The 13766-nt window shown below is 32.9% G+C and overlaps 1 long non-coding RNA gene across 2 annotated transcripts; it reads right to left on the reverse strand.

The window, feature by feature from the left end:
- Positions 1-1124: 1124 nt before the first annotated feature.
- Positions 1125-4600, reverse strand: LOC146939044 (uncharacterized). Of its 2 annotated transcripts, XR_015031532.1 has the most exons (6): positions 4212-4600; positions 3016-3091; positions 2451-2581; positions 2088-2154; positions 1877-1970; positions 1125-1439 (listed from the first exon to the last, which is right to left on the reverse strand). It is a non-coding gene; the product is annotated as an uncharacterized LOC146939044 (long non-coding RNA). The 2 variants fall into 2 exon arrangements; XR_015031533.1 differs by lacking the exons at positions 3016-3091; positions 4212-4600 and adding an exon at positions 2667-3008.
- Between the last annotated feature and the right edge of the window lie 9166 nt (positions 4601-13766).

The raw sequence follows: 13766 nt of genomic DNA on the forward strand, positions 1-13766 counted from the left end.
AGTTATCCATGTTCAAATGATTTGAGCATGGATGGAACAATGGGGAGAAATTAGGGTCTCAATTTTGAACGGAAATTGTATTTCTTAGTTTATTTGTCAAAGTTTAGTCACTTGAAGTGATGTAAGCCCTTTTTAATGAACGAAATCTTGATAGCCATTTTGAATTGGTTTCAAGCCCGCACATTGAGATCAATTTTTGTTAGACAATGGGTCGTTTGGCTTTCTATATGGCCCATATGAAGAAAAGAAAACTAATTTTATGAAATTGGGTTTCTCTAAGCCCACAATTTAACAAAACTTGCTCTTAAAAATCCAGATCAAGTCTCATAAAAAAAAAAGTTCATTTTATTATTGATTCATTTTTTTATATATGATATGAATATTTATTTAATTTAAGAACATTAATGCATTGTATCCCTAAAAAAAACATTAATGCATTGTAGAAAGAAAAAATTTCCCTTCTTATAAATATTTATAAGTAGGGACTAATGTGTAAAAAGAAAATTTTATTCAATAACCTAGAGTTATTTATTTTTGGGTTAATTATGTTTCTAGTCCCTATAAAATAGCGACCTTGTAAGTTTAGTCCTTACTTAATTTTAATAGCATTTTGCGATAATTTTTTGCAGAGGAACTTAATGTTCTAAACATGTCTGCAAAAAATTATTCAAAAATTTAAGAGTTTAAGCATAAATTAAACAAATTTGAATTGAGTAGGGACTAATACACTACAAGAAATTTTCCATTTAGCAACGGCAAAAACCGTTGGTAAAGGTCCAAAAAACCGTTGGTATAGGTCATAAAACCTATACCAACGGCCACCTACTGCCGTCTAGGATACTATGCTTATACCAACGGCAGAAAGCTGTCCCAATAGCTTATACCAACGGATAACTAGCTTGTTGCTAAAGATTTCGGAGCTATAGCATCAACATTTTACACCTGTTTAATTGCTTTAACCAACCTGTATATCCGTTGGTATAGGACCAGACTGCCCGTTGCTATAGGTCTGTTTTTTTTTATTTTTTTACAAATAAATATTTTTGTCTAAACCAAATAGTTTTTTAATAACAAAAGTTTTGCACTGTTTTTTTTATATGCACCACACAATATTTAAAGCAAAATAAAAGAAAATTTCAATTATATTAAATTGTCAAATTAACAAGTCTTACAAACATGTGAAACTAACATCTTACAAACTAACAGAGTTACATGATACCAAACTCTTATCCTTATAGAATTAACTTAATACAACATATTTATGACTTCAGCTCGGATTTCTATTAACGATTTAAGCAACTCCTCTTAAGGAACTGGAACAGAGAAGATTATAAACACAATCGTTCAATCATATTTGAAGCCGGCACAAACTTCAGCGGATGCTGCAAGGAAGTAAACATCAAATGTGCCGCTGCCTCTCAGATTACAAGTTCACTCGTCTGCAACATGGGAGAGAGAAAATTATTAGAATCCAATAGGAAACACAACACAAAGCCTACGTCCTACGATAACAAAACACAACAAGGAGAAAATACACTCAATCCTAAGGAATCTCATTAACAAAAAAAGCCTATGCCATGTAAAAGGAGGTTTAAAATTTTTCTCTCTATCATCTCGGTCATATTTTAATATCAATATTAACTCAGCACAACAAATCACAATCAGAATGACAGAAATCAAAATCTACAAATCACAATTATTAAAAAGCTAAAAAGAGAATTAGGAAAAATAACTTGGTCTATTGTATCCTTAGCACCTAATTCAGTGGCCGGCAAAATATCATCCTACCAGTAACTTCAGTGTATTAAAAGTTCAACTCCCACAAAAAATAATGCTAATTAATTAGTGCCTCAGATGATAATGGTATAGGAAGTACCTTGCAAGGTGTGAAGAGAAGTGGCTTTCTCTTTGTAAAAATTCACATGTAGTGCTTGAAACTTAGTAGTTTTATTCTTAAAGGAACTTTCAAACTGCAGACATGTAATCAAAAAAGAAGAATTAAACAAGTTTTCTTCAACACATATTTCCCTTCCTGATAATGACTCGGTTAACAACATCATTCATAAACCAATTTGTATTTTAAATACCTCTTTGGAACTGATATTCAGATGAAAATTTCTCTTTGGACGGTGATGGTGGTGGATCATAGAAGATCTGCCATAGAAGCAAGTATAATTATATATTAAATGCAAGTGAAGTATCAGATGTCAATGGCATAAAAATGATAAGAGGTTTACAAACTTCAGAGGTTTACATTAATAGAAAATAAAAATCTTCAAACTTCAAAGGCTTAGCCTTATTTAAATGCAAGTGAAGTATCAGATGTCAATGGCATAAAAATGATAAGTAAACATACATACACAATAGTATAGCAGATTCCAAACTATGATAGATTTTGTAACAATTGAAGGCTGTACATAACAGAGTGGGTAAATTGAAACTGGACTAACCTATGAAGACAGAAGTGCCACAAGGGTTGTGCAAAACCAAGTTGTTTTAAGAGTGGCCACATATCTTTGAAGGAAATCAGAAGGCGAGGTGGAGAGTTCTTGTGGTGCGAAATTTAAGTTCATAGAACTACCTGCAATGCAACAAAATAAATCAATGAGAGAGACGCAAATTTCTCCGCGAGCAGCGGGAACACAAAACCTACGTCAGGGAACTACCTGCAAAGAAATAGAGGGTATAGAGATATAGGCTATGCCACGAAGACACTGAAAATCCGGAAGAGGAGGAGGAGAATTAGAATATGCAATTCTACCCACTTGTGGGAATGGCTACTATATCCTTAGGGCTAGTTGAACTAACAACTTAAATATCTAAATTTCAACACAATCAGTTCCACAAATTTGAGCCCGCAAAAGAAACCAAAGCAACGAGAGACTAAACGTTAATATCCAATCTTAACTAATGATCAAGTAGTTTGCGTTAAAAATAAATAAGCCTATTAAAAGATAAAGCAACGAGCAGTATAACTTAGATACAAATGTCATACAATAAGATAAAAGTTCTTACCTTGTGAAGGATGCACTTAGCTCTTTCTTTTGACAAGGTAATTGTGATCATTGAAACATGATGAGTAGTCTCCAAACTGAGCAGTAAAACAAAAAACCAAAACAATCAGACCCATGCACACTTAGATTAATTGACAAGGTAACATTAGATATCTAAACCATAACATTAATTTCTTATATAACTCATGCATCCCAATGTCTATATGGTACCATTAATCTATTTTTCTTCTATAGTATGCTTCATTGCCATATTCACAACGGTGAATGTATGATCTACCATTTGTAACAAACAAGGTGAAACTTTAACCTTAATATTTCAATAAAGAAAAAATCATGATGAACATTGCCTGCATATAAATAAATTCATTCCAATAAACAAAGTAGGTAACATATCCATGTGTGAAACATGGAAATGCATAAGACAATATAAACGTCAAAATAAAAATTACAGGATTAAACAAATTATCTCCCAAAAAACAAGACATTTTGATCCTGTCACTTGCCATAATGAAACTATAGGTGCAAAACTAGGAGAGTAGGTGTAGAAGGATACATAAAACAGGAAACCTGAGTTCACACAAATGGAATAGAGAAATTCTACTTTCTTTTACCGTGTACCTAATCATCATTTGAAAAAGAAAAAAAAATCAAAGAGGGATGATTTTGGTTTATGAGTATGACCTTGCTAATTAAAGATTTGGAGAATATTTTATTCATGCAATGTCACACATCGTCTTCACATATTTTGTAAGCTACATGTGATATTATAAGGTAAGCCGGTTTCCAAGATTCCAGTGAAAAATCAAAATCAACACATCTATGTTACCAAAGTTTTGATTAAAAAAAAATAAATAAAAAGACTAAAAATTTCTTCAATGATTGTCAAGTTTTCATAATAAAAAAGAAAGCATGATGTGTTCTTAAGCTACAATTGTTCATACAAGTTCAATAATAAATTATTAAAACTGTACAAAAAGAATGCTAGATTCTGAAACCCAAATCCATTACATATTGAGCATTAAGAACAAAGAACTAAACCATAAGATTCATGCACTAATAAAATTTGTTGAAATAAAATTGAAATTGAACCTTGCGTGAGACTGAGATTTTAAAATTGAAATTGTTAACCATAAGATTCTAAAACCTAAATTCATGACACTAAACAAATATTAAATGAACAAAATAGTGCAAATCAACCTTGCGTGAACCTTTGCAGTGGTGAGACCTTCATTGTTAACGAATCTAGAGATTTTCAACCGTCGTGACCATCGTAATGGCGGAAGCGAGTTTTTGCGAGAGAGAAAAGATCTGATATTTGGGGTTTGGAAGAAGGGGTTAGGGATTGGAAAGATTCACGATTTGCGATTTGGGGGTTTTTGAGAACATCGATTTGGGGATTGGAGCTATGAGCGATACAGGAAAGATTTGGGGAGAATAGAGTTTTTGATTTTCGATTTGAGCTATGAACAAATTTTGGGGGATTGAAGCCATTTGAGATGATTTTTTAGAAAGATGGGGGATGAAATTTTTAGAAAGTGAAACCGGTGTTTTTAGGAGTGAGAAAGCTTTCCGAGTGAAAAGAGAGTGAGAATTATTTTTTATTTTTTTATTATTAAGTAGTGAGAGGGAACCCAAATATTTGGAACGACCTCTGTATTATTTCAATTGGCGCCTAAGAAAGAACAAAATATTGCGACTGTTGACCAAATGGTCATTTAAACTGTCGCAAATGTTTTGGAGGCATGTGAATATTTCATGAAAATTTTTGCGCCTTTTTTTCTGCTACCCTATAGCAATGCCAGGGTGCAATTCCGTTGCTATATTTAATCTATACCAACGCTTTTTTTTGCAGTCACTAAAGGTGTCCGTTGCTATATGGCAAATTTCTTGTAGTGATACTCAGGGCAAAAAAACAAAATTAGGGACTAAAAATGCTATTAAAATTAAGTAAGGACTAAACTTACAAGGTCGCTATTTTATAGGGACTAGAAACATAATTAACCCAAAATTTTTTGGAACTTAATAATATTTTATAGTTGTCCATTAGTCTTCTTTACACATACGTATGTGTAAACATATTTTGAGTTGCGGATGACTTAGGTCAACATATTTCTGGTTAACTCTAGGTTGATATGTAACTTTTAAGTATTAAGTCAATTTATCACACATATTCCTTCTATGAGTGGAATCATGAACTCATTATGTGTTGGCACCGATTGTGTTTTGTGGTGGATTTTTTAAGGGTTGGTTGATTGAGGGGTTATGTTCCTAGTCTTTCTCTTGTTCGTTGTGGTTAGGTGCTCTTGATTGGAGTTTAGTTTGATTTCTAGCGTTGTTTTAGTTTTTGCTCTTATTTTTTGTGGGGTTGATTCTTTGTTTTTGTTATTGTTTGACATGAGTACTTATTGTACTCAAAATTTTATATATGTTTGCACTCTTATAGGAGATTTTTCCTTTAAATAAATATATATATATATATATATACATACACACACACGCGCGCGCCATAAGTGTAAACCCATTAAACAAAAAATAAGAGTATTATTTCAAACATTTTACCGTTTAAAGTAAATTATTATATCCGTAAATATTTAGGTAGACTTTCAATTTTCCTTCACCATAGTGACATCTGAGATGGCGCCACCATCCTTCAGGATGTCTCCCTCTCTGATGGTGTCATCCTACTACCTTTTTTTTGTTTTTTGTTTGCCTTATTAATTTATACATCCTTCATCATGGCTCCAACTGAGATGGAGCTATCTTCCTGTGTTCTTTTTAATTTTGTTTTTATTTTTTCGTTGAAAATTTATTATATAAAATAGATATAACTAATAATAGATTCTTTCTAAAAAAAAAAGATATTGATCAACATAAATAATTAATAGAAAAATTTAAATTAACATTATAATATTGATTGATGATTATTACACAGAAAAATATTGAAATATAAATATTACATTACTTTCTAGTTTTTCTAACTATTTTATTTCCGCCTATAACATATCCTTTAGGTTTTAGTACACGAGTGAACTTCCGTTGTTAAATTATTGGTTCTAACTCTTCTTCGTCCCCGTCTTCTTCTCCATTATAACTTTTGTAACACCACGTTTTCCCAACATAAAAATTTCACATAAAATCAGAGTATTTAAATCACAAACGGAATGTCACATGCTTCTTGGAAATCATAAATAGATAATAATAATTATCCTACGAAATTTCAACATCATAAAATCTGAAACTTCGCAGCGGAAAATAGTTCAACATTATAAAAGTCTTGGCACGCAGGCCTCATCAAAATCTCATAGTTTCAGTTCAACATTTATTCATAAAAAAGTTCATAAAGACACGTAAGGAATAGTAGTAAAACAAGTCCCATCCCGTTACGTATCAGAGCACCTAGACACAAAGTGAGGAGTCCACTCACGAACGCCTCTAGTCTTTATTACCTGCAAGTTACTCATACGAAGGGCAACATTTTCAAGCAGAAGGGGTGAGATTTCACAGTCAATAAATTAAGCATATAATTCATCAAAATGCATTTAACAACATAAAACATTATTAACATATCAAACATTTATCAATTAGCATCATATCAAATCATAAACAAACATCATCGTCAGAGCATCATAAACGTCAATAACAATAATCATTTATCATCTTATAATCAACATAAGACATCATGTTCAACTTAACACTTGACTCGACAACACGACTCATCTTGACAATGCAACTCTTAACAACTTAACAACTTAAACCATCGTGAAACTTCTTGATATGCAAATGCATGTGGTACCATTCAACAACATATATGAGCGTAATTAGGCTCTTCAACAAGTGAGCATAAAGCTTCCGGGCCTAAAGCCCCCAACGTAGTTTGAGCATAAAGCTGCCGGGCCTAAAGCCCCCATCTTTAATGAGTATGCAATGGACTCAATCTTCCTACAACTTAGACAACAACGTGAACATCTTATACAATTCCATAATCATGGACAACTTCTTAAATTTTTGCAACTTAGACCGACTCATGCAACTTCAATACATTAACAGTCAACAGCAGCAACCAACAACAATTACAGCATGTAACAGTGCTTAAATAACATATCAACATTAAAGGGAATGAATCAATATCAACTTATCATCATAAAGCATCATAAATAATACTTATACATCATCACTACTAATCTCAGTCACTTAAACAGACTTCTGGAACTTCTGAAAGTATCCTGAACAACCATCATTCTTACTTCTAAGATCAACTCATGACTACACGTGCGAAAGGATCGCATCGGAAAAATTTTGGGCAACTAACAGCCTAACTCGCAGTGGCGAGTAACTTTGCTCGCAATGGCGAGCAAAACGTGCTCCCTGGAACTCCTAGAGACCTTGCTCGCAACGGCGAGCTACTTTGCTCGCAACGGCGAGCTACTTTGCTCGCAATGACGAGCGTTACGGGTTACTCGCAGTTGCGAGTTGTGTTGCTCGCAATGGCGAGCGATGGTTCCTAGCTCGCAGTTGCGAGTGTTACTGCTCGCAGTTGCGAGCGATGAATGTCAGTACGGCCAGAAACCTAAAAATCACAACTTTTCACATATCTTCATGATTCTTTCATCCAAATAGCATCTAATTATCACCCTAGGTAATATCTAAGGTATGTACACTAATTTTGCATCAATCTAACATCTTTTCATGGTTCAATCTTCAAAATCGGTCTTAAACCTAATTCCCAATTCTCACCAAAACTCAACCTAATCATGTTAAATCCACTTCTAAGAATCATACCCTTAATGATATTGAAAGTTAGTCTCACCCTTACCTGGTTATTGCAGAAAATCGCAGCCCTCCCCTTGTTCTCCTCTTGTTCTGACTTTTCTCCCTTTTTCTCCAAAAACGTACGTACTGTGTTTCTAACTTATGTCTGCCCTATTTATCTTTCCACATTGCTCTACTCACCTCTAAACTTACTCATCTCACCTCACAGCCCAACTTCTAATATTTTTATTTTATTTTCATATCTTATTTTATTAAATAATAAAATAAGTCTCAACACCTCATAACATCTCTAAAAATCATAACATCGCATATATCACATAATTTTCAGGTAAATCATATATCTCTCATAAAATCACGTAAACCTCATAAATCACTTAAATCATAAATCATATAAATATATATATAAATGTATTTCTAAATAATTAGATAATTTACGACGGGCGTTACAACTTTCACTTCAATTTTGAGTTGGTTCGAGTGGTGGTAACGCGGAAGAACTTGTTTGACCCGGACGACCCATTAACATAGCTGACATTGATGATTCTATAGGTGCCCAAGTATTGTTCATTGCGTTTTCATCATAAACAATTTGTGGGACATCGTTATAAATACTATTCAAAAATTGAATTGAGTAGCTTATACAATCAAATACATTAAAGTTAATATGTGAATTGGAAGGGACGTTTAAGGTTTGGATTTGTGGTTGTGTTGGTGTTGGTGGGAAGTCTTCGAACTCATAGGAGACATGAGTTTCGTTGTGTGGTTTTGTGTAGTCACTGTATTGAAGAATTGTTAGATCTGACCCTTGGTATTGGGGTGGGTTGTATTGAAAATTTTGGGAAAAGATAGTTTGGTGATAGTCAAATGTGGCTGACGGAGTGTTAAAGCTAGGTTGATAGGGGGTAACGCTGTCTTGGAATGTTGGTTGTGGTGGGGTTAGATAGGTTGTGTTGTATTGGGTTATTGACGGTTGTGTTGGCTTTATTGGGTAGGTTTAGAGTTATGTTGACTGGTTATGTTGGATTGGTGGTTGTGGTGTGAATGGGTGGTTTGGTTGTTCAATAGGGTTGATAACTAATCATTTCTCTGAAAATAACAAAACATCCTTGTAGGCACGCCAAAACTCTAGGCTGTCACAGTGATTTTGTTAAAGCTTCTATATGTTTGGTGCATTTCTACTATGAAGGAAAATCAAATTACAGAATAAACAACAGAATAAAAAATTTCGATTTTCTTTCCTTGGATCATCACGAATTTGTCATGAATCAGTGATTCGATTGTTACCTCGAAGTGTGCAGTCTGGAATATCGATCACAGCTAAGCAAGCAGCAGAGCCTCTAGCAAGTCCACACGAACGGTGCTCCTCCAAGTCTCGGTGCTAGCCAAGGAATCAGAAGTTTAAGAGAACTAAGGTTTCTCAAAAAAATGTGTGTTTCTTATTTCAGCACAAGGGTTCTATTTATAGAACTCCTAGTGTGCTCTGCAAATCAGAAGTCACTATTGGGCTTCTGTAAGCCCAATAACGAGTTTAGTCTTTTGCTAACTAATTAGCGTTATTTTCTAAACGCACCCATCATATAAGTCTTACTTCTATTTCTCTTTTGACCGTTCTTTGTGTGTGACCCAATAGGTTCTAGTCACGTTGGCAATAATATTAAATCTAATATTTAATATTATAAATAATGAGCGGTATCTAGCAACACATCATTACTACCCAAGTGACAAGAATGTCAAGTGATCTGACGAAACTTTTTCCTTGACAATATTCATGTGTACAAATACTCCTTTGTCCTCATATCTATATTGATCGCAAGGCATAGATATTGTCACCCTTGTTTAGATCAATATTTATATTTCTTGATCCCGAAATATACTGAATAACGAATAAGTCCAATATCTTATATATACTTAGTTCGGCATGGCCATGCAACTTTACAGTCATATTTCATCAAAAGGCCTAAAGATATATCTCATGTTAAGAGGAGGGACAAATATCATCTAGGACACTCATGTCCCTCAACATGATTCACCAAGTACCCATTAGCCAACGTTATGGTTATCCTTTTACAGACAACGCTAGAATGACAATAAAGCCCTTGAGTCCACATCTAGGGATCACATTTGTTTCAGGTCTAAGAGTGATATACATTATTATCACTGTGAGAATATCTTATGACATTTTCATAACATACTATGTAGTATTCTCAAGGTCGGCCAATCTAGTATAAATATTATTCCTAATATTTATATATATGTATAGACTTAATATCTCATATCTATGACTCATGAGATGCGCTCATCAGTCTACATACATAATAGTCTCGATGCTTTATTATTATCCCAATTCATATTAAAGTTTGACTACGGATACATTTAAGAATAGCGTTCTTTATGTTAATGTAATCTCATGATTAAGTCGCACTTAATATACAATTACACGAACTATCTATTCCAAGGCCGTTCCTAGAGTTTTACAAGCCTTAGACATAATATGATAAAAGGGCCCCTTACATAATACATCATAACTTTTTTTAGCTCATTGTTGTGATTTTATTAGGTATTCTTTTCGTTTTTTTCCCGCTTTTTACTACCAAAAAAGAACAAAAAAAACAAAGAAAGATGAGTGGGCCACATGATCCTAAACTCATCTCACATATTATTTAATTTTTTGGAACATTTGAAAGACAGCATTAAGATTAATTTCTCTGGTAGGCTTATTTTCTACTAAAATATAATTTGTTTTGTTATAAAATTCCCAATTTATTGGATAATAAATATGACCAATATATTTAATATTAGTGAGGCACATTATTAGAAACAAAGGGTCCAAAAAAATATCACTAATTTATTCGATAATAATTTTTTGGCACATTATTAAGAAAAACTAAAAAATTTATAGGGAGGGTGTATATAGAAATCTTTATATATAAGGGGGTATATATAGCAGATTGGGACAAAAGGGCCATAAACATTAACAGGCTTCAGCACAGCCTATCATCATGTTTGGGCCTTTCAGTAAACTTTGCTATACACACCCCCCAAAAACCAAATATTTCTACATACACTCCACACTCCCGATCGTAAATAAATTTTTAGGCCCCCCTACCGGCAAGGGCCTAGGCCGTCGCAATCTCGGCCTATGCCTAGGGCCGACCCTGATATATTCTAGGGACTTTATTAACATTACAACAAATATCATAAAGAGTGTCATATATTATTTAATAATAAAGGTTATGATACATAACATAAGTTTAACATAAACTATTGGCCTTTAGGGCTTACACCAACATACTACTTGAAAGCATATCAAATAGGTGTTCGCCAATCATATGGTTTTATCCCCTTTGACATTGTGTTCAAATTCACGATAAGGCCTCCAAGAGAAGTAAAATATAAGATGTTTGATAATGTATGAAAAACAATTTAAAAACTGATTTTTGAAAAATGGCGTATATTTATATTACTTTGTGAGGTTGCATGTGGTTAATCTTGTTTCGGTAATCTTGGATATTATGGAAAAAGGCATTGTGTGTAGTCCTTTTGAGGTTACAACAATCTACCAAAATAAACTTAAAAATTACTAAAATAATAAATATTTGTAAACATTCACACTAAAAATAGTTGTAAACTTACTTATTTGCAAAAGGGTAAGTTATTGGTATATTTGATGTTAGAAGTAGGGTAGTTTAATAAAAATTCTGAAATTGATGGTATAAAATGAAAGTGTAAAATTTTAAATGATAAAAAAAGGACAAATTATAACATTTTTTTTTTTTACAAAAAAAATTATAACATGTTTAATGGTCTATATGGGTGAAAGGGATACAAAGCAAATTTTTCAACTTCTATATTGTCATATAAGTAAGTTGGGTGCCTTCTGTGTCCGAAGTATACACTACTTTAAAATTGTAATTTTTTGGGTTCATGAGAGAAAAAATCTAAGATGCACTTTTGTTAAATAACAATGAAATCCATTAAAAATGGAAAATAATACAATACAGTGCTTAAAGTTGACAAAAAAACGTAGTACCTAATGAAAAGTTTTGATTCAATAAACAACCGATGATTATTTTTTGTGCGTTCAAAAAATAGATTAAAAGATCAAGGAGTGAATTTTCATCAGTAAATTACAAATTCATAGTATTCCATATAAATCTTAGAAAATTGCTCATTTCATTTTTGAAATTGTTCAAAAACATACTCCATCATCACTTAACTGTCATTCTGTTTTTCGGCAATAATCAAGTGTTATTGGGCATTTTTTAGAGCGGGTTAATCATTTTTGGGTTAATAGTGCTTTATCTCTGTAATATAGGTTATTTCCAATTTTCCCCCTGTAAATATTTTTTTTTTTATTTAACCCCTGTAAAAAAAATTGTTTTGGAATACCTCCTAATAGATCATTCAAAAACTAATTTTTTTTTTTTTTTTTGCAGAAATTTTCGTTTTTGAATGACCTATTAGGGGTATTCCAAAACAAATTTTTTTTAAGGGGGAAACCGAAAATGACCTATATTACAAGGGGTAAAACACCATTAACCCTTTTTTAAGTAGATTTAACCGACATTAAAAGTTTCCAACAACAGTTAACTGTTGCAGAAAAGTCGAACGATAGTTGACTGCCGTTGAATTAACAATTGTTGAAGAAAAGAACAATTTAAGGAATGAGATGAGCAATTTTCTAAATCTTAACATTGGTTTTCTCTTGGGCCCATTAGTGCCAACTTAGGGTGCATCCTTAATTTAGTGGCCCATCAGTGGACCGCCAAGCACTTGTCTATTCATAAGAACTCTGAAAAAGCACTACATGTGGTTAGAGCAACACCAATATATATGTATAAACATATGGTTTAAAATAGCAAATCAGTTTGTTCCTGTGCTTGATGAAGTACTATGTTAGGCACAAAGCCAACTCATAATTTATGTCTTCATAATTATATTATTATTGTAATAATTATGAGAACAATCTTATGAAAAAGTCGTCTTTGTTACAAGCCTACATAAAATGGATTTTGACAAGAGAATAAAGGAAAAATGAATTGAATAATATATTTTATTTGTAATGTGCTTTACTTGTACCATTCTTGATTTAAAGCACGATGATTGTTGTTTAGGCCCCAGGTTGCTTAAGATGGAAACAAATGCCTATGAGATCGTAGAATCCGAGAGATTTTAGTTGAAAAAATGTCGATCGGGTCCTATGTTTCGACGTGTTTTCGCCAATGATACACTAAGGAAGTCGTGAAATATTCGACAACTGTCTTAGCAAATTCCATGACTCGCTTCATGTACCACCTTTGATATATAAGCAAAAAGAAATGGAAAGCTGGGGATTATGACTTCTTAACATCATACAAGATAATCGTGAAAAAATTATACAAGCTATGACAACAAAATTCGAAGACTCACCAACACTTGTTGAAGCTGAGGCGTGGGGACTTAAAAGAGACTAATTCTTTGTTTGGAGGTGTGGAATTGTCAAAAGTCTCGATTGAAATAGACCGTAAGCTGGTTGTAGACGATGTTGTTGATAATTCTAGAAACCAAATTGTGTTAGGCAATATTTTCCATGGTTGTAGGAAGTTAATAGCACTTTTTTTTACCATGATGTTGATATGAAGTTTTCACCGCTGCATAATAATGATTATCTTCGTCGGGAAACATATGAGGCACACTAGGTGAGTTGTCTCCTCCTAACATGATTTTTTCATATGAAAGAGTTAGGAATCAATCCCCCAACCAGATGCTTAAGGAGCTCAAATCTCTTACCACTTGGACCAATTCATTGTTAACAGAGGTTATTAGCACTTTATCCAAACTTAAAGATAAGTTCTATTAAGAAACAAATTAATTTTGTTGCTCATATTTTAACGAGGGTGTCAAAAATATATGTCAATCACCATGTATTCAACTTGTTCTCATCTTGTATCTTTCCTATTTTGTAAAATATATAAGTTTGTTGGTATAAAAAAAACATCATAC

The sequence above is a fragment of the Medicago sativa genome, chromosome 3 (assembly GCF_051527215.1).
Source record: "Medicago sativa cultivar Bolivia chromosome 3, Bolivia_mono, whole genome shotgun sequence".
NCBI classification, from domain to species: Eukaryota; Viridiplantae; Streptophyta; class Magnoliopsida; order Fabales; family Fabaceae; genus Medicago; species Medicago sativa.